The 20,387-nt window shown below is 53.7% G+C and overlaps 1 protein-coding gene across 2 annotated transcripts in view; it reads right to left on the bottom strand.

Annotated features, from left to right (window-relative positions):
* The window catches only part of AGAP3 (ArfGAP with GTPase domain, ankyrin repeat and PH domain 3), a 148,521-nt gene that overhangs the window by 106,045 nt on the left and 22,089 nt on the right, over positions 1-20,387 (bottom strand). The window lies entirely within an intron of this gene.

The raw sequence follows: 20,387 nt of genomic DNA, 5'->3' as shown, positions 1-20,387 counted from the left end.
CGTGCCGGGCCGGCGCTCGGCCGCAGCCCCGGGGCAGGGCCCCGGCACCGCCCGGCCGCCCGCACCCGCCCCGCCTTGGCCCCGCCGGGGCACCACCGAGCGCCGGGCAGGGCCGCCGCGGGCCGGGACCGGGACCGGGAGTGCCCACCAGGGGGCGCAGCGCTCCCGCTCGCCGCTGCCGCCGGGCGCCCCCGCGCGGCTCGGGCTGGGAGCCAGCACCGGCAGAGAGAAGCCGGCACAAGCACACTCCGCCCCGCGGCCGCCCCCCGCCCCTGGCGGGTACCACCACCGCCGCCGCCGCCCCCCTACCGCCCGCCCATCGCTCCCGTGCCTGGCCCCGGGCCCCGGAGACTCAGCTGCTCCTAGGCTCCCCTCTCCCCCTTCTGCAACCCGCACCTCGTCGCCGGCAGCTGCTTTTGTGCCGCGGGCGATGGTGTCTGACAGCCCACCGGCTCCGAGACCCCCGCAGCGTCCAGACGCCGGCACCCAGCAGCTCCCCGGACCCGCACCGACGGCGGCCAGGGCCCAGCACAGCAGGACGAACGGACCCGTCTCGGCCACAGCTCCACTCCTGCCTTGCTCCCGAGCAAAGTGTTTTTCCTTGATCAAACGCACCGTCGTTAAGCTCTGCTCCTCCTTCCCGGCCGCTGCCTCCAGAGTCCCCCATGGCAGCACCCACATCCGCCCTGGCACCCCCCACCTTTGCTGCCTGCAGCACTCCCCCATCTCCAGCATCGCCCCAGGACCCTCCTCCTCCTCCCCTTCTCCTAACATGTTTTCGCTCTCTCTGGCTGTCCTCCTCAGTGCAAGCTTGATCTGTGCTCCCTCTAGGGAGGGGGCAAAAAAAAAAAAAGATGCTTGACTCCCCTTAAATTATTCTTACCTTTCTGAAAGCGGTTTGCTAAACCAGCCTAGGCCTTCTGCCTCTCAAGGAGAAGAGAACATCTTAACATCAGCAACTCCTTTCGCCCTCCTTATCCAGGAGTCTTTGACCCCACTGCCTCGACTCTTGAAATCCCACCACCTTTCTGGAATTGGCCCTTTTCTTCCATCCCTCATCCTCCTTCACAGTACACCCTCACAATTTTCTTAAGCAACACCCATCTCCTCTCCAGGTCGCTGTGGATGCGCCCAGCCCTGGTCATTGCCTACAGCCCTCAGACACGGCCGAATCCCACTTTGCCACGAGGCACCACCAGGTTCAGCCTCTCCCTTTCCCAGGGCACAGCCAACACCTCAGCTCAGCCCCTTCCTCTCCCTCCTCAGTCCCCTCCTAAGCCCACAAGTTGCACCAGCTGCCTCCTCTTCCACCACTGCCCCTATTACTGACAGACCACCGTTCACCATGCTGCACAAGCAGAGGCATCGCCCAGCCACCTCCTTGCCTTAGCTGGAGGTCCTTCTCTTCCCTCAACCATTCTGCACTTTTCAGACAGTAATCTCTCATTGAGCAGTACACCCTCCCAGCTACACGGTGCTGAACATGTGTGGCAGCTGCCCAGACCTAGGATCAGCTCAAAGATGCCCCTTTCCACACCAAGTCAGTGCTTCTTGGGCAGAAGGCGGAATGCACCCAGCTCCCCTCCCTCCCAAGCCAACGGGCACCAATGTCTGAAACCGAGCAGAAGGTGCCTGACAACCCGCCAAAGCTACAGCTCTGCCATCTGTGCCAAGGTCACAGGAACACACGAGCTGCCAGACTGGATTCAACCCTCATCCACATCATCTGGTGTCCTGTCTCCCAGAAGCAGCCACACTGCAGCGAGGAGCAAGGAATTCTGCAGAAAGCAATTACGAGGGAAGGTCTTCCAAAGAGTGCCAAAATCCAGGTGAGGCTGGTGGAGGCGGTGGCGTCTCCGTCACTGGAGATGTTAGAACCAATCGCACAGACATCTGTCAGTAGTAGTTCAGACGCAGGTAACCAGCCTTTGGGCAGGAACCAGACCACTAACCCCACAAGCTCCTTCCTAGCCGTGCTCTGACAGCTCCTTGCTCCCAGGGACTGGAAATTGTTCCTGTAATGAAGCAGGACCATCTATATTCATCCCTTCCCAAAATCCTGGGTTTAACTGTCACTGTAACAACGCCAGATGGTACAACTTCCATATGAATCTCATCTTTTTAAAATATTCTGGCAAGTTCTGGGCTTTAAGGTATCACTAAATCGCAGAAGTATCTGCTGGAAGAGATGATGTACCACACACACTCCCCTGCTGAGGTGGGACCAAGCGTGCATGGATCACCCCAACAGGCATCTGCCTGACCCATCCTCAACGACCTCCCAAAGCCCACTGCAGTACCACGCTGTCCTCGATGCTCCCACCCTGCCTCCTCCCACGATCTTGTCCAAATCCCCTTGCCTGCATATAAAGCCAGTTTCTTCAACAATATCCTTATCAGCTGGGAAGAAAAGCAGACCACATTCTTCCCTACAGTCTGAAATGTACTGAGAAACACGGAGAATTCCCGTCAGCTGACAATGCCTCCACTATCCCACCAAGGATGGTATTTTTAAAGCTGTTAGTGCTTTTAATGCATTCCCTTCAATTCTCTACAGTTTGTATACTACTTTTTTTTAAAATGCAGTGCCAGAACCCAGGCACAATACTCATCTGGGGCATCCAGCAGCATTGAGAAGAAATACACTTCAAAGAGCTGTACAGCCACATCCCAAGAAGATACTGGTCTTTACTACAGTAACAACATAATGATATTTTTACCAAATTAGCCTGTTAAGAGCCAAAGGTTTCCATATGCTATATACATTGATATGATCCTCCTGGCATTATTCACACAGAAAGAAGAAGACCCTCTAAAACAGAGTAAAACGGAACCTCAGACACAACTTCAGGTGGCAGAGGGCTGCAGGCAGGGCACTTGCACCCAAGGAAGGCTCAAACCCCAAGAGATCTCAACAGCATGTGGGCTCTGGCTGCCTCTTCAGCCACCACAGCTGAAACACCGAGTGATGGAGGAACTGTTCTGAGAATGAGACCAGGAAACCAGAAGCCACCAGCATTTACAGACAGCCACCACTGAAATATCCCCCATGCACCCTTCAAGTGTCTCTTCTTTAGATAGTTTACTCCATGACTATACTGGGTTTGACTGGTGCTGTGTATCTAATGCAAATAAAAGACTACAATCCACCCCCCCTGGTGGGAAGGCGGCTGGGCCAGAGTCCCCTGTGCCATGCAGGCCTCCAGAAGCAGACGAGCTCAGAGGATGTAACAGGGACACCGTGCTTTTGCAATCCTGACCTGGGGCAGGTGCTTGGGGACAGAAGCAAGTTAGTCTCTTACACCAGTATTTTTGTGAGTCACACTCATGTTACAAATATTATGGCAATGAACATCTGGCTTAAATTAACAAAAAGCCACGAGAGGCTAAACAGCAGCTGCACTGGAAGGCAGTCCAAAAGTCAGGGAACTTTCCACTGCTGGCTGGTCCCCAGAGTGAAGTTCAGGGTGGAGTCCCGGAACGGAAAAGGAGTCTGAACCGTGACTGGTCAAATGCTCCACTGTGCTCCTCCAGACCTAACTGGCATCGGTGGTTTTACTCCAGCTGTCTGCAGATGCAAGGGTTTTGTTGCAAGGATGGGGGGTGGGATGGCTGCATTCACCATCCCACCTGGGCTTGAAGGTGCTGTCGCTCCGCAGAGGGCCCCAAGTCTGGGGGATCCCCTGCAGCAAGCCACATACCCAGCTTGAGGGACTGGTGCTGCAGCATCTAAGAATGCCTCGGCAGTCAGGGATGGAGGGGTGAGGCTCCCAGCATGGCTGGAGCTGTAAGTTCTGAGTGCCCTGGCAGCAGGCAGATGCCAGCAGCAGACCAGGGCAGGACAGACATCAGCCAGCCCCGGGACCTACATGCTAGTGGGGCTGCAGAGGCCCGCAGCCCCACGCAGACCGTGCTGGTGGTGGCACTGGGGAAGACCCAGCTTAGTGCTGCTGCCCAGGCAAAGACAGGACAGAGCGGGATGACAGCACCACACTCAAGCCAGGCTGTGGGATGCCCAGGACCCCCAGCACATGTTCCCCAGCCTGACCCATGCCAACAGTGCGAGGCTGGAGCAGCAGAGCAGGAGGGCTCCATGCAGTGCCACAGGACAGCAGCTGAGCCCATCCGCAGCGGCGGGAGCACCCCGAGCGCCGTGCCAGAACCGCGCCGGAGCTGCCAGGCTCCGCAGACCGGCTCCAGCCGGCTCGGCCACGCACCCGGAATACTGATGAGGCTCTGCCCAAACAGGGCAGGTCCGGGAGCGCAGCCCCCCTGCCCGGCCCGGGGTGCACAGTGCCGCAGCCCCCGCAGCCCTGCGTCACAGCCCGGCTGCCAGCGCGGCAGCAGCAGCAGCCTGCCGCAGCTCTCGCTCGGAGGCGGGGGCGGGGGCAAGGCCCTGCCGGCTGGCCCCGCAGGGCAGGGACCGAGCTGTCCTCTGCCCAAACAAGAGGAGGGTGCAGGAGATGGAGGCGTTTCGCCGGACCCTGGGCGGAGGGCCACTGTTCACGGCTGAGGTCAGCCACAGCTGGGCTCTGGGCAGCCAGCACAGCCGGAGACCCCAAGCCACGCCAGCTGGGCTGTGATAGCCCCTTCTGGTCACCCCAACCGACCCCTCCACAAAAGCCAATATCCCCACCCTCCCCACCAACAAAGCATCCGCCGGCCCCCCGTAGATCCCCAGGCTCTCACGCTGGAGAACGAGGCATCGCTCCGGGTCGAGACCCGCAGGACCCCTGTGCCCTGTCCCTGCCCCTCTGCAGCCCCGGAGCCCGGGGTCCGACACCTGCGGGCTGAAGTCAGAGACCACAAAGAGCAGGCTGTTCCCTACGGTTTCCATGGAGAGAGGGGGAACAGGCCCAGCCAGCAAACAGTTAACAAAAGCCAGGAAGTAAACAGAAAAAGCACACAAGAGCCTGACTTCAGCAGCAGCTATCTCCCTCCTCCCACACGCTGCTCCGCACACCCCCAGCTCAAATCCTGCCTGCAAACCTTGCTGATGATGACAAGGAAATTACTGCTTTCTCCCCCCTGGGGTTCACAGCGCTGAAGCAAACCAGCTCCCTCCTACACACCATGAGGTCATGCCCATGTCACCCAAACCACCCTGCAGCATCCCATCTCTGCAGCACCCCGCACGCCGGGCACAGGCATCCTCTTGCCCACGAAGAAGAGAAACTGAGCACCAGACCTCCTCCAGCCAGGGCAGCTGTGCTGCGGACCCGTGTGTGACAGCATCTGCGAGACAGATGCCGAGACAGGCTTCCTAGGCAGGTCCAGACCCCGATGCTACAACAGGGAGGCCCTGGAAGATAGCACTTTGAGATGTTTATCTCCTGGGTGTAATAGAAGATTGGGGCAGCAATCACTTATGCTCATTAAACCACCACCTCCTGGGCACTTCTGCAAGCCGGGAAGTTAATACCAGCGTTCTGACTAAATCTCAGCCTCTCCTTAGCTGCAGTTAGTCCGGTACCTCCGCTCCAAGCCACAGGGCAGACTCGCTGTAATGTCAGCGTAGGCACCAGGCTGCTCCCAGGCTGTATGTACGCAGTCCTGCACACCTCACTGGCCTTGCAGGAGATGCTCGGGCAATGGCTGCAGGTATGAGCAGACTCAACCTGATTAGGCTAGATATTGTGAAATCTCCTCAGTGTTTTGAAATCCCAATAAAAAAGCCCATGTGGAAATTTGGGAAGAGGACTAAAGGAGACCTCGTCTGGTCCTCAAGCCCAGCCCTTGCCCTGGCTTTAAAGTCCCTCCCATGATCATCACTTACAACAGTGAAAATCCTCCGGCTTATTCCAAAAGCAGCGGAGGAAAGGATAAATTAGTAGAAAAATACCAAAGGAGTGAAAGTGAGAGACTGACAGTGCAGAAATAAGATTCAGAGGACAGGTAAATAAATCTGGAGGTCAAGAGAACACAGCCTCCTGGCCAGGCGATGGAAGAGGCTGGCAAATCCCCCTCTGCCTCACCAGAAAGGCACCGACCCTGTAGCAGCCTGCAAAGGGCGGCCACAGAGCCAGCTCCTCAGGGATCAGGAGCGCAGAGGATTGCTCCAGACCCTCCCAGCTCCAGAGCAGCCCTCACAGAAGGCTAGGGAGTTTGCCCAGAGGATTGAAGCCAAGATGTCTCCCAAGGAGGGAGCTGCACAGGGGAGCAGCCCCTCTTTGCAATTCCCCATCAAGCGGCTGGCTCAGGGCAGTGCTCGCTGGCCTCGCCAGGGCAGCAGGACACCCAGGCAAAGCACTGCATACAGCAGGAGGAAACAAAACCCTTCTCAGGTACAGAGAACCTCAAAAATGAAACAGTCCTGCCCCACAACTGAAGGGAACCAGCTGTGCCGAACACTGATGCTGAAGGATGTCTGTGCAGACTGTCACAGCTCTCAAAATGCTCTGCTGCCCTTGCCTTGCACCTGCGGGGCCAGGCAGCGCTCGTCACGCCCCAGACGGACACAGGCTGAGGATCGAAGGCCACGCAGTCACAACGGAGCACAGCACCGTGCAGCAATGCACACATACAGCCTCTTTGCCCCGCTTCTAGCTGAGCTGTCTTTTACACATGACTGCGCCACTGTCCCATTTGCACATCCGGTGGATAAGGACATTCCTACAGCCGTATGAAAAGCCCCCACCCTGGCAGAGGATGGAGCCTGGATCCCCCAAACCAGGTCTGCACTGGCCAGACAGACCACCCCTCCTCAGCTCCTTCTCGTTCTGCCACACGCAGCATCGCTGCGACACCACTGGTGACCTGCACAGAACTACGGGAGCAGCAGACACCAGCAGCAGGTAAGACTGGAAGGGCGTTCAGCTCTACAGAAAGGAGAGAAGCCCAGATCCCCAAACGGGATGTTCCCAACAGAGCTTCCCAAAGCTATGTGAGACCTGTCCTCCCTGGAAAACATGCACAATTACACTGTAAGAAGCCATGGAAAGGTCTCGTCTTTCCCTGCTCCCTCCAGGCACCTGCTCAAGAACAAGAGGGGAGGTAAACTAAGTCTTTTCAACAAACAAACTAAAAAAACAGACTGATAACAACATGAGATGCTCACATGGAACTAAGCACCCCAGCAAATGCCTTCAAATACCATTTTACCTAGTGCTTCTACCTCGTCATCCTCCCAAGGAACAGCTCAGTGACTAATAACGTCAGCACACAAATGCAGAGATTGTTTTGCCACAAACAAGACTCAGCGGTGAGAGCAGTATTAGCAAACTCTTCTGCATCACACCTGGTGCAGGGTAATTACAGCACTCTAGCCAGCAAAAAAGTTCTCTGGAAGAGCCAAACCAGCCTCCTCCCAGCAAAACAAGCCCCAGACCCCATGTTTTAGCTTAAACACTCATTAGCAATTGGATTTAGAAAAGGAAATATAACTCTCAGGATGTTAAAAAACATAGATGTCATCTATCATATGAAACTAACACTTAAAATAAAATGGTATTGGTGAGAACATGCATTTCATTAAATCCACTCCCATCTTCAGGTGCTGCAAGGAGGACGGATCTCAGAGCAAGCCAGGGGCAGCCTCTGGCCTGCAATGCAGCAGCATCCCACAGCAGGTGCCGAGCCACAGCCTCTGCTCTAGGCTGGATGAGGATTAGATGTCTCCTCCTGCTCTTGCCCAGGTGCAAGGGTCCCAGGCTCTGACAGCAGGCACCCAGAAAGGGAATTCCTGCACAGGTCTTCACAAGCAGCACTGCATCTCCTCCCACCACCCTCCCCACAGACGCAGCACTTGCTCACAGAGGCACAGGGCAGCTCCCTTTGACCATCCACCCATGCCAACAGTCACGTGCAGTTTTATTTTCAGTACCTGATTGCCCATTAACCAACTTAACTTTAGGTGGCCATCCAAACATCCACCAAGACACACAGTCTATCAGCCTCAGCTAACAGAAAACTATAAGGCATTTGCAGAATGTGAACTTCAACAAAGTATTTCACACAGTGGAAAGGGAGAAAAAGAAGTTAACATGAGAAAGGTGGATATTACTGCAACAGCCATAAAGTTTCCATCTACAGATTAAATAGACCAAGCGCTTTCAGGGCATGGGCCTGCTAACACTGAACTTCCAGTAACTCTGGTTGATTATACTCAATAAAAAAGCCAAACTCTTCACTGCGATGTACATGCTGTGACCCAAAACTGCCTCTGTGTCCAGGATGAGGGAGGTGGCAAACTCAACACCAGTGTTATGCAGCAGGTTGGGGGCAATCCTGGGAACCTGGGACCAGCCAGCTACCATCTGTAATGGGAAAATCAGTCAGAACAATGATGAAGAACAGAGCAAGCAGACACCTAAGTAGATGCAATGTCCTGAGAAAGCATCAGTATGGGTTCTGCCAGCAACAGTTGCACCTTGCAGAAAGATGTCACCTCCTTATGAAAGATGAACAAACCCATCTCAACTCAGGAGATGCAGCTGGTCCAGCCGCACTATGGATGTCCAGCCTGACCAGGTCCCTCCGCCAAATGTTCTCAAGGTTCTCTGGAAGGGGAAGGGGAGCCCTTGGGCGGATGAAGAGCTGGTTACAAGGGGAAAAGGACCACCAGAAGGCCACTGTCTCAGTCAGTGCTGAGAAGCTGGTGCTGGGAGCTGTGCTCCTCCACCCACGCCTGGTCTGGGCCAGGGGCGAGTGGTGGGGTGATGGCCTCGGCAGGGAGCACTACACTGCCAAGGGTATCAGTCCTGGGATTTGAAGACAGGCATGCCCATCAAGGTGAGGATCCTTGACTTCACAAGCAAAACATGGCTGCTGGGCCAGCTATTCCTGCCCAGGCACGGAGCCCTCAGCTGCAACAGCTTGGCTGCAGCCAGACGTGTAAAGCATAGAGGAAGAATAGGGAACGAGACCGAGAGCATCCTGTCAGCAGTAGTGCTTTACCCCCACCCTGAATGCCATGTTCTGGTCCCCAGCTCAGCAGGGACACAAAGAGCTTCCATGAAGCCAATGCAGAAGGATCTGTCAGACTAAGGAAGAGGCAGCTGAATGGGGTGAGACTCCCAGTCTATGATTTGATATCCAGAGCACTGCACACATAACAAACAGTATCTTAGAAGAGCTGGGGAAAGTTAGGTTAAATCGGCAAGTTTCAAAACAAAGGCAGGTACTTCTTCACAGGCTGTGCCGTCAGACTGTGGACCCCCTGCCACAGGAGGCTGTGGATACTCCAAAGTTCACCCAGTTCAAAAGCAATTAAACAAAATCACAGAAGAAAATCTAACCAGCGCTATTAAATCTGAAGACCCTACTACTGGCACAGGAGTCCCTCAGCCACATACCACTGGATGCTGAGTCAACCAGAGAAATATTACTATATCCTTTTCCTGGTTTTGTCCGATTCCTGAGGCACATGCTCCCAGCCATCTTCTAAGACGATACTGGGGCGAAACCAAACTTTGGTCTAAACCAGCACAACCTTCCTCACATTGGAACAGGCTGCCCACAGACTCAATGGAATCACCATCCCTGGAAGTGTTTATAAAACAGCGATCCAGTGCTTAGGGACGTGGTTTAGCAGTGGGCTTGGCAGTGCTGGGTTAATGATTGCACTTGATGATCTTTTCAATGGTCTTTTCCAACCTAAATGATTCTATGATTCCTCACACAGACCCTGGGTTCTCCTGACCACCCTCATAACCCCTTTCTGTTTCCATCAAAGTCCTCTTTCCCATAGCAGGCATCGTACAAAGCCTCCGGGAGGAAATCTCAGCAATGCCTTGCACAAGGACACTGCTGCTTCCATGTCATATATTCTCCCTATATAGCATAGGGCCGTACTTGGCATTTTGCTGGACACACCACTGTAAATCTCTTGCTCCAAGAAATGCCACAGCCCAAACCAACCCAGATTATGATTTCAGAGTGAACAGTGCAGCACAACTTCAAGGGAAAATAATACCAAGTAAGCCAAAATTCCCACAACAGTTTATTAGTCCTGGAGCTCTAAACGCACTCTCTCTGCAAGCCTGGGAACCTCAGACCCAGCAGCTTCCAGATGACAAGTTCCTCAGATGCCTCTGGCCCTAGGGACTACCCTGCCCTCACAGCAGAAGGCATCACATCTGGGCTTTCCAGGAGAGATGGTCCAGAGGGACACAGCAGGAATGTGCCCAGCAGATGGAGGCCATCAGGTGACCAGGGCTGTGACTGCCCAGAACAGAGGGGAGAAGAAGGCTAGGAAGCCCATCAATCCTCGCCTGAGTGGGGCCGCAGGACTGCAGGAACATGGTGCCCATCAGCCAAGGAAGGTGAGCTCCAGCACCACACCAGCACAGAGCCTTCCCCATGGCCCAGCTGGCTGAGGCGCTCCCACACTGCCACCCCGCAAGGCCCCCTCCAGCAAATGGGGTCCCCAGTCACCCTGAGACCACCTCACCCACCACCATCTCCCAGCATCGGTCTCAGCTGCCATCCAGGATGGGGAAGGCAGGGAGCCTGAAAATCCGGGAGCCAAGTGGTGGTTTCTGGGCAGGACCCTCCCCTACACCTGAGTAAGGCCAGGCTGCCAGAATCTGGGACCGCTGGGGAAGGGCTGAGGAAGACCTGGCTCTGCGGCAGACGGGTTCTCCCATGGACATGGGCCGGGAAGCCTGTGGAGCAGAGCCTGGCAAGACTCGGACCCCAGCAGCAGCACCCTGCAAGCCCTGCAGCAGCGAGACCATGGCAGCTTTCCAAAGGACATCAGTGGGAGGAGGCAGTAAACATGGGACTAAACACATATTTAGCTATGCTTTATTTTTTAATCCCACTTTTGCTGCAATCATGATCAGTGTTTTTAATTAAAATGTTTATAATGTCAGTTTGTTAGCAGACACTGACAGCACTCAAGAGCTAACCATTACTCTGCAGATTAGCTCCCAGGGTCTCAGGAATGACCAGTAACGACTCAAACTGTCCCAGATCCTGCACCACTGCTCCAAAGAATGGGAAGAATAACCCTGCTTTCTATCCAAATTTTAGCTTGTTAATTAAAGACTTCTGCAGGGGCCACTAGCCCAGCCTTTCATGCACTTCCCTCACTGCTCAGCAGTTCCCAGCCCTAAAGCCAACTGAACAAATACAGCAAAAACACCTACCGGTGAGCCCACAGGAAGAAAGCATCCAGTCAGAGTCTCAGTCTCGCCTCAAAGCTACAAGCCATGCTTTAGAGACCCACCAAGCACAGGGAGGCTGCCAGGGGCATTTCTGCATTTCCCTGGGGCATCAGCTGGGACAGCAGGGATGTGCAGGTGGGGCAGAAGCTGCTGTGGAGGGCACAGCTCAGAACGAGCAGCCTCCCAGCCCAGCGCCTTGCTCCCTTCTCTGCCCCGACCCAGCAGCTCCTGCGATGGCTGGGACAGCTGCAGACACAAATGCCTCAGAGAGCAGCTCTGAGCGGAGATGCTCGCTCTGTGACACCCTGCAGCACTGCAGACCCGGGGGTGCGAGACCTGGCTCACAGTCTGCAACCACCTGCGGCTGAGGAAAAATGGGACAAGCCCCTCATAAAACAGAGCTTTCCCTTGACCCTGCCCCAGCTGCTGAGCCCCTACAGGGTCCTGAAAACTGACCCTGCTGTCAGAGAGAGGGAGAGAGAAGCCACCCCACATCTCAGCAGGAAGGATCTCCTGCTGGGACCCCAGCAGTTCCCACCATGACTGTCAGCAGGAGAGGTAGGCTCCACTGGGCCAGGCAGAGCAGCCCCAGCCAGGGCCAGCCCCACCAGGAACCCAACTTACCCACGCAGAGCAGAGCCACCACCTGCCAGGACCCCCACCCACTGACAGGGCCAGCATGGGTGGAAATAGCCAGAGACTGAGGAGAGGGCACAAGGAATATTACTCAACCCTCACCTGCCTGCTCAGCAGCCGAGCCGCACACAAGGGTGGCCCTGTCCTAAGGGGCCGCTGTGTCACCCAAACAGAACGCGTGCAGCACTACAGGGGATGACCCAACCACCTGAATGGAGGCAGCCGGGAGGCATGGAAGGGGTACAAGCCCTCCCTGCCAGCCCCAGAGCCCCTTCCTGCCCCAGTATAGCACAGCACCGGTAACTGCCACAGGACTGGCCAGAGCTGCAGAGCTGGCAGGAGGGGACACTGCAGATGCTGTCCCAGATGGGCCAAGGGGGTCATTCACAGTTTTAATCTAAGCTCATGATAATCCTTAATCAACCGCAGGCTGTAACACAGCAGCAGGAGAGGAGCTCTGTATCCTGATGCTGATGCAGCACTCAGGAGCTGGACACCATCGCCAGTGGATGAATGAGGGGCTGCTGCAGCAGCCCTCCAGAAACAGGGCTTATTTGGGTGGTCGAGTTCCAGATTCCCAGGTGAAGAGGAACACCCTGAAGACAGTCCTTCCTCAAAGGCCAAAAGGGGGTACTGAGAGCTCACCAGTTCTCAGCAGTGAACTCCCTAACCCACCAGCTCACTTCTGGCACGGCTTAGGCTAGTGCATCAGGAGGTCATTTAGATTCACAGGGTGTCTGAGGTCTGAGAGCAGCAGCGCCTGCCCTGCCACTGCCCACATGATGTTACCTCAGGCCTGCGTGCGCGTGTTTTCATCCTGAGTAAGTCAGTGCTTTGTGGAAAATATACAAGCATGTAATTAAAGGCTGCATCAAAACTCATATGCAAAAAAGCCCAAATTAGGATGTAAAAGCAAAAGTAAATGTTCACAAGGCTGACTTTCGGAACCAAAGTAATGTTTAGTTTTGGTGCAGTTTTCTGGTGAGCCATTTTGTATGACTTTTCCATTTTATGTAAGAAAATCAGGTTTTATCTAACTTGTTTCACATAATCCAGAGAGCTTGAACTACAAAGCTGTGGTACCGTGGTACAGCCACTGTCAGCTGAGCTGCAGATTTGGATGCTGGTCATCAGATAGGGATCGCGACCTAGGAAAAATGGCCATACTGCCAAAGCCCCCAGGCGAGCATGCTCTTGCTTTATTCCCCTGTACACACACCAGCCCTGCCAGCCCCAGCGCATGAGGCTGTCCTGGAAGAATTCCACCCAAGCGCCTTTACTGCACTGCCTGCATCCCTGCTGAGCGGCAGCACTGCTTCTGCCCCGGCAGGGTGCCCAGGCTGCATTGCCGGGGCAGCAGAGGCTCTGCAGCGCGCCGCGGGAGGGCAGACCCCTCGAGCAGCCTCACCACACAGTCTGTCTCCATTGATGTAGCCATTATATACAACAGCACCCAGGCGAAAAGGGCTCCGTCAGACATGGCAATATTGGGTTTCTCCCCAGGGCCTATGCACAAAGACCAAACCACCAACGACAGATGGAGTGAGGAAAAAAAGAAAAAAAAAACAAAAAAAAAAAAAAAAAAAAAACCACAAAAAAACACCAAGCCACACACAAGCGAAGGTGCTGGCCTCCCACCTGCGTTCTCACAGTCCCCCAGAGTCTCCTGCTGCAGCCACAGATGCCTCAGCCTGCAGTCTGCTCGTCCTCCCGGAAGGGCGCATGTGCGGCATCCCACCCGGGCCCCCGGGAGGGAGCAGCCTCCTCGTCGCTCTGCCCTGTCCCGCACAGTGCCACCCTGAGCATCGCCGCCCTCCCCACTGACACCGCCCCAGCAGCTGCCAAGTTCCCGTTGCCTGACCACAGGCGCACGCAGCGGAAGGCTTCAACCACACCGGCACCAATATGAACTTCCCCTGCGGTTGGGGCAGGAGGCGACACCTCTGAGTGCCTCTCACCGCCCCGAAACCAGCTAAGCACGTCAGGGAGGGCACGGCAGACTTTGGGCCAGCAAGAAGACCTATGAAGAGCTGTCACCAGCCTGTCCCCCAGCACACAAACATGGAGGAGGTTTCCCCCATTTGTGGCAGAGCGGCTGGTGACCAACAGGCTGCATGCCCGCGCACAACAGGAGAGCACCCGTCTGTCCACCCCTCCCCTCCTTCACACCAAAGTTCATCTTTGAAGATCAAAGAAACACCTCCCCTCCTGCCCTCCCAGTGGTACCAGGCTGTGCGAGCCTGGTGCTGTAACTGCAATGCAATCGCTGTCTGGGCACAGCGAAGGTCCTGCGTGCAGCCCAGCCAAGGGGCAGCGGCAGAGAGGGATCGACATGTTCTCCTTCCAAGCACACTAGCGACATGGAGCTGGGGCAGGCAGCACGCAGCCACTGCCCCCACAGTGGCACAAGGCTGCTCAGGAAAGATTGAACCCCCAACGAGCATCCCCTGGCAGCATAGCCCCTCACACAGCCCAGCAGCACCAGACACTCCCTGGCATCTCCTTCCAGCCACGCCAGGCAAGCAGCTCCGGCTGCAAACAGCTCCTGCTCCCCCAGCCGGGCTGAGCACAGGGCAGCACTGCCCCATGGCTTGGCAGAGGAGCGGGCACGGCGGCTCGGGCATGGACTGCCACCCTGCGACCACACTGAGAGGGACGTTCATTTATGCTTCTCCCCAGAGCCAGTCTCTCAAGGTCACGCTAATACATGGTGTCTTCCGAGAGACCCTTGTGCCCTAGTCCCCTTCCCCGGATCAGCACCTGCCCCGGGACCACAGGGCCTCCCAGCCATCCCAGCCGAATCCTGCTGACTTTAGAAATCCCACTGGAGATCCCTCTTCATCCATGCACCCCATGCTGCTGGTGCCCGGTCAGTGGCACACTGGCCACCCACAACACCCCTGGCACCCATGCTGTGAGCAGCACATGGGACATCCTCTGCCCACTCATCACGCACCACCCTGCCCCAGGGGCCAGAGATGTGACCTTCGTACATCCTCCTCACCCCTGAATTACTGCCCTCACCTCTCCAAAACTCGTGCCTGCCTTACAGATGGCACCTTTCAGCTTCAGCCTCTAATCACCCTTTTGTCTGCAACATGAAGGGACAGCCATCAAAACCTTGCTCCCTTAAAGATACCTGACCAACCAAATAACCTCTGAACAGTCCCTGTGATACAGCAGGGCTACTCAGGGCCCCTCCTACGAGGACATCCCACAGTCTGGACACTCATTTACACGTTTTTTTGAATCCTCCCTGATCTCCCAATGCTTTTCTTCTGGTACAGGCACAGCAGAAGCAGGCACCTTCCCAGCAAGGATCATCCCGGCACCCAGCCTCCTCTCCCACCACATTCCCTATAGAAAACCACACCTGCACACACAGAATCCACACTACCCCTGCTGTCCTTGGCACTGCACCGGAAACTCATTTTCCACTAAGAAAAGAGCATAGTTCAAGTCTTCCCAGTCCCTGGCTCTCCAGGCACAGTCCCTCACCCCCCACTGTCAAAGACTTGCCCACATCACTGCTTGGATTCCTCCTGCTTTTGTCACTTTACGTAATCTTTATTAATTCAATCACCATTCTTGATTATTTTTTTCCCAGTAATTGATACAAATGCTAAATGCTACAAGGTGAAGAACAGATCCCACAAAACCCACCACAAATCCAGCTGCTCAAATACTGTTTTTATTTACAACAACATTTTGAGGTCCTAATTCTTACTTCATTTTACACGTTTCATGTTGACCACAGGCTCTTCTAGTTCCTTCATCAGAAGGTCACTCTGTCCTAAACCAAGTATCATAAAGAAGTCTAAACATATTGAATCCTTAACACCTGTACCTAATCACTCTGCTCAGGTGTGGTTATCAGTGTTACATAAAACAGATCCCATCAAACGTGTTACTTGGCACTCATTTCACCTCCTTTAATTCTTCATTAATTCAGATTATGTCAGCCACTCCGCTGCTTTCCCAGGGATCAGTATCAAGCTAACTGTATCATAAATACCTGAGTCATCCCATTTATCCTGTTACAGGCTGGCGGAGCGTTAGCCTGCTCCAGTCACAGCCATCCTATCGTCGGGAGCCACCAAGAGGCCAGCAATTAGAGAGCTCCGCAGCCAGCTCCCCACGGCTCTGGGCACAAGCTACCCACAGCTGGCAATCTTAACATGCTTGGTTCTGGTAGCTACTGGTCAAGACTGAACAACCATTCAAGGGAAAGTACTTCACCTCTCCAGGCACAGGACAGAAATGCTTATACCGCATGGCTACCGACATTCCATGCTTGTTAGCCAGCCATAGACCAATACCATAGTTAAAAAACATCCCTGTTCCTAATAAACCTCGTAATTCCTGATAGTCACTAACCAAGCTGGATACAGACTGCTGCTTGTATCTTACTCCTTCCATCTGCTCACTTTCAGTCTTGGTTTACGTTCCATAATATCAACTTCTTTTAACAATCCATGGTATGACAGATGTACCACCTCTTTTGTATCCCAGGCTGAATTTTGAAATAGTGCAGCCTTTTTCATTAATTGTGGGGTTTGGGTGTTCTGGGCACAAACAAGACATTCTTTAGAAATGCGTAATTATTGCTTGTAATTTCTATTTATGTTCCTTCTCCCAAGTACTTCGGCTCTTTTTTTATTTTTTTTTTTTGGCTTTGCGACATCAACCCTTCTAAAACAAATAGTAACAGGTGAGAGTCACACAAACACCATTACCAGAAAGAGCATCAAGTCACTACTCAACGCTTCTGGGAGAAAGATTCAGGCAGTTACGGAGGGCTGTAAGGGGAAGGGAAGTGTCCTGCCCTCCTTTCCCATCTTCAGATAAGCCAGTAGCGAGGAAGGGGCTAGGATGGCTCCCAAGAGATTGCTTTGGTGGAGGTGTAGCAAGAAACACTGCTGAGAATCTCCCCCAGGGATGCCCAAGGCTAGGGCCAGACTGGTACCATTGGTAACACCATGACACCAGACCTGGTAACTTTGGCATTCACTGTGTGACGCAGCTCACATCTAAAATCATGGTGTGATCAGAGCACCAGAATATTGTCTGGCATGAGCACCAAGCAAACGCAACAACGGTTCACACCACCACCTACCTGTTTATATCTCTTGTTTCTGTTGGTGCTGTGCTGTGGACAAAGTGGGAAGGAACAGCACTGAGATCAAGGCTGGAAGGAGAGCGCTACCAGGGAGCGAGTGCTCTCACCACTCCACACACAACATGCTTCTGGACAGCATGTGGGGAGGTTTCGTGGAGGGAATAGGGATGTCCAGGGTGGGGGCGCTCACCCTGGAAGAAAAGCTGAGGGAACGGGGGCCTTGATCAGCCTAGAGAAAAGCTGCTTTTGGCTCCTCATCACCTACCAGGGTCCTTGAGGTGGACTGAGCCCTGACCTATCTTTGAATGGGCAGTCAGACTAATGTAGATATCGAGGAAGAGCTGGCATCGCATTAAATATTGCTGGGCTGCTCAGGGGCCATAGGGAGCCATGCTTCAAGAGCAGAGTCCCTTCAACCATCTGCATTTGCCCACAGCTTCATTCCAGCTTTCCAACGCTACAGGCAATGACTGAGTGAGCATGCTGGCTCTCCGCTGCCTGGAGAGCTTACTGCAAAACTCGGGAGCTCCAGGTACTGAAGCACTTAGGAAGGCAGGTCTGGGTTCCTGTGCTCGTAACCTCCTTTCCCCTGTACTGAAGTCATCAGAGAAAATACACACACAACTACAACACTCACTCCACCTTTAAACATCTTTGACGTCCAAGGTCTCCCTGGCCAAACCACAAATCCTCCCTGAGCCAGTGAGCTGCACCACAGGCTCTGGTGCAGGCTGGCAAGTCCTGAAAGCAGGAGCGATTTTCTGCAGGGAGCCATGTGCCAGCGCTGCTCAGCTCTCCCTGGGCCTCCGCTACCAAAACCTCGCTGCACCACTTGCACTGGGGAACAGCAACGCTGGAGACCACAGCATGCTCCCTGGGACCACGGCATGATCCCCAGGACCTTCTCTCCTCGGGGAACAACTGCACTGAAAGGAGGCTGCTGCACAGTTCTTGGAGAGGGAACATAAAAGCTGCTGGAAAGGAATGGCTGTGGTGGCAGCAGCAGCTCCCAGGATGGGGGTCCAGCCCACAGTGGGAGCCAGCTGCAGGTCCCACGGCACAGCGTGCCACAGCAATGCATACTGCACCGTGGCACGCCACTGGAAGGACTGCAAACAGAGAGCCTGCCTAGGCCTCCAACACACAGAGGAACAGCCAGCTGGTTGAAAGGAACTTCAGAGAAAGAATAAATTAAATCAAGCTCAGACAAGAGACTTGGGTTCACAGAGAAACCTCTGCTCAGCCGGCCGGACAGAACGAGTCTCTCCGCAGGCAGCACGTCCTCATTCTGCTGCAGCTCAGGCTGTGGCAGCCCCAGCGCTTCAGGAGGAGGAAGGTGCTAGAACAAGCGCAGTGTTTGCAGGCAAGCACAGTAAGAACAAAACAAACAAAACAAAAAAAACCAAACAGATCAGCTCCAAAGCATTAGTCAGGATAGCAGAAATGAAGACAAAGCTTTGTGAAAGGATCTTAAAATCCTGAGTAACTGGGTGACAGAATTGATATCTAGATCAATGTAAAGTGGCATGCTCAGAAACAAAATCATTCTTATTTTACATACAGAATAATGAGCTCCAACTTCTTCTTAACCACTCAAATGAAATCTTGAGGTTATTCTAAACCACTCTATGAAAACATCAGTTTGCTACTCCACAGCAATCAGAGAGCAAACAGAGTACTAGCAATTACTAAGAAAAGGATGAAGAACAGAACAGGGAACATCATGACGCTCTTGCCCTGATCCACGGCGTGCCTGCAGTTGAAGGCTGTGCATTGCTCAAGTGCCGCTCCTCACCCTCCCTGGCGCTTCTGACCCAGATCTCAAGAACAGATAGAAGGGAACTAGAAAAGGTACCAAGAAGGGCAGGAGATAATCAAAAGGACAGAACAGCTTCTGTACACGAAAATGAAGATGGCAGAGGGGGAATCAAGTCTTCCAAGTCAGAAAAAAGGAGAAGGCCACCAGGGAACAATTTGTTCACTGTTTCTTTCAAAACACAAACTAGGGGACATCAAATCCAATTAATCAGAAGGCAGGTTCAAAACAGAAAGAGATCTCTTCATATAAAACATCACTAAGCTGTAAAATGCCTTGTCAAGGGATGCAGTGATGCTAAGCTAACACGCTCTCAGAAGATGATTAGGCAAATTCAAGGATGAAAGCTCTGTGCAAGGCTACAGAAACACGGAGATGCTGCTTTGGGCTCAGGAAATCCATGACAGGCAAATGGCTCCACGCTGGGAAAACAAACGGCCCACAGCCCAGCTGGCGCCCTGGCCCCCTGGGCACAGGCAGCAGAGGCCAGGGCAATAGGCTGAGCCACCCACGGAGCCCCTTTGGCATGAAGAGCGGGCTCGTCTCTCCTCTCCCCTGCCGGCCTCTGCCTGTGCAAGCAGAGCTGCTGGCAGTATCTGTGCTTTGGGTTGTCAAACAGTCACTGCAGCAGCTGAGAATCAGGGCCTTCAAACTTTGCCAAACTACCTATTCAAGCTGAAATTTTCCATGCTTGCTCTCTGCATTAGACTGGTATTTTTAGAAGTTTCAGCAAAAGCAATTCAGACATTTCCAAAAATGAGGTTAGGGAAAAATAAGGTAGCTTTGCCAAAGTTGTACATTTTTCCAGCTTTGACTGAGTTATCTGAAGAGCTAATCGACCTCCATAGTTCAGAGCTGGCACCAAGTGGCTGGCCCGGGGTCATCCTTCGTTCAAGGGGACTACTTTTGCTGTCTGTAAATGTGCATCCAACCAAACCTGGGCCAGCGGGCGGGGACACCCTCTTCAAGAGCTGCTGTTCACACATCTCAGGTCATGCTGCTGGATGCAAGAGACCAGACCCCTTGCGCTCGATTCAAACTAACAGAGAAGGAACCAACACAGCAGGGAGGCAGCCCTGCCTTTGGCTTCCACACATCAACAACTCAAGCTGAAGATGCACAAGAGCCTAAACTTTTGGTTGGGCTACACCAAGATACGGGCTGCAGCAGAACAGTTCCTATCTTGATCTGCTAGATAGCTCCCTCACTGACAGCCTAAGAAAAGAATTTCAAAATACAAAGAAATACAAAGGCACTTTTGACTTTAGCACTTCTCAGGTTTTGAGTGCTCGGCTCATAATTTTATTGCCATTGCTTAAGTTTATTTGAATGTGACCAGTTGTATTACACATGCAGTCAGGCTCTTCAGCTGAGATCGAGGGCTCCTATTGAATCCTGTATATTTTGTCACTGATAACAGATTATGAGAACAGCAGCAATCATCCCTGTGCCATTTAGTGGCACTTGCTGCACAGCACAGGTTAGAAAAACCCCACTCAAATTCAGCACCAAAATCACCTCTTATACTTGAACTACCGTGGACTTTTATCTGCAAAGAAACACCGGGCTTTGATTTGAGGCCCTGCAGGTATTTACTGCATCTCTAGCAAAGTTATTCCAATGGTTAGATGCTCTCTGATGTAGACGAGTACTTCAAAGTTGCATCTGCATAGCTTTGGGCTCTGCCCAGCGGGTCACATTCTGCTTC

This window comes from Falco biarmicus, chromosome 4 (genome assembly GCF_023638135.1).
Source record: "Falco biarmicus isolate bFalBia1 chromosome 4, bFalBia1.pri, whole genome shotgun sequence".
In the NCBI taxonomy this organism is placed as follows: Eukaryota; Metazoa; Chordata; class Aves; order Falconiformes; family Falconidae; genus Falco; species Falco biarmicus.
This window is presented reverse-complemented; position numbering and strand designations above follow the sequence as displayed.